Raw genomic sequence first — 1571 nt, 5'->3', positions numbered from 1 at the left:
CTCCCTCATAATGATGGCCCCCTTAATGACCGTCGACGCCGGCGAAGGCAGAGGCTGGGCGAAGAACCGCTCCTGCAGCAGACGCAGGGACAGTTAAGGCAGGTAAAAAGGTCGTTAGCAATAGATCAATTTATTTTCTACGTGATGTATCAGAATTATTAATATCACTATTACTATCCAATTACGGTAATGAAGACATATTGATGATTTTAGTTGCGTCGTTTTGGGAAAACTTGATGTCGTTCTCGTGTCTTATCTGACTGAAATTGACTCAGATGATAAGCAGTAAGCATCAAGGTTATCCGAGACAAGATAAAGATCAAAGGTCAGGCTTCCCGGGGACAGAAGGGGTAGGGGACGAAGGCACATATAAGCCCTAACACTTTGGGATTCGGCAGTCCGGTCCCTCACGACGACCACGGTAAGAGGCAGGGGATCCGGACCGGCTTTTATAACAACGCAGATTGCAATTGAATTTTAAATTTAGTGTTTTTGATTCGGCATCTGTGTCTTCGCGTTTTTTATTTGTCGTGATCAGATTTACAGAAGAGCTTTTGGTCTCCTTTAGATGCGGTTCCTTGCCTTCGTCCTCCTCCTGGCTCTGGCCGTCGCCTTCGTCGGCGCTAAGTCCTTGGCCTGCTGCGGCGGCGGAGGTAACGGAGGTCACCATGGAGGTCATAGCGGTGGAGGCTTCGGCGGAGGCTTCGGAGGCGGTGGAGGATTGGGAGGTGAGTATATCGAGGAAGAGGATTAATGGACATCATTACTCAGTCAAGGAAATCGGTTACTGTGTGATGTGAGAGGCGTTTGAGGTTACGCGATCACCCAATTATTATGTTCAAATATGTATCTAATTTGCAGGTGGAGGAGGCTTCGGCGGTGGATTCGGAGGATGTGAGTATCTTTCCAAGATCAAAATAATGGATAATTTAGACGCAGGTTGATAAGGCTCATGCAAGTAAAGCTTGGCCATTGCAAATGTTACAAATATCATATTGATAATATTACCTTTTTAAAAATTTAGATCATTATTTCGTGGTCACACATATTATCCTCAAAAAAGGTTACTATATTTTCAGAAGACTGAAGGACGTCAAGAAAGGCTGACTATTGTGCATCTTCGACCAACCGTATTTTTCTCTTTCGGTCAACCCCCTCTTGGGTGGGGGTGTTACTGGAAATAAAAATATAGATAAATCTGTGTTTTATTATACAATATGCTCTTCACATGGTACAAGATCAGTATTCTTTTTGTCGGTGAATAATGGTGTTACACCTTGGCAGAGACCGTCTGCAGATTTTTTGCAACACCAACACGCTTGTCTGCCATTTCTTTAAAACAACCTGTATAGAAAAAACAGCTTATTGTGTATGAAATAATCTCATGAATTAAGCGCCATAAATTCGCGACCAATCACGTCGTGGTAAAAGCAGCCGATCAGCACCTTCGGAAAGCTGCCCTCGGGAGCTACGGCCGCCGACCAGGCCTTCGGGAATCTCTCTTGGCTGAGGTAAATGGCTCTGGAAGTTCCCACTTGTTAGAAGTAGCTGAATTTTCTTTTCCTTTTCAT

General features: G+C 44.4%; 1 pseudogene; it reads left to right on the top strand.

The window, feature by feature from the left end:
* Window positions 1-236: 236 nt before the first annotated feature.
* Window positions 237-1571, top strand: part of LOC119591229 — a 6361-nt pseudogene continuing 5026 nt past the window's right edge.

The sequence above is a fragment of the Penaeus monodon genome, chromosome 28, assembly GCF_015228065.2.
Source record: "Penaeus monodon isolate SGIC_2016 chromosome 28, NSTDA_Pmon_1, whole genome shotgun sequence".
Classification (NCBI taxonomy): domain Eukaryota; kingdom Metazoa; phylum Arthropoda; class Malacostraca; order Decapoda; family Penaeidae; genus Penaeus; species Penaeus monodon.
The sequence above is the reverse complement of the archived record's forward strand: the minus strand, read 5'-3'. Positions and strand labels throughout refer to the sequence as shown.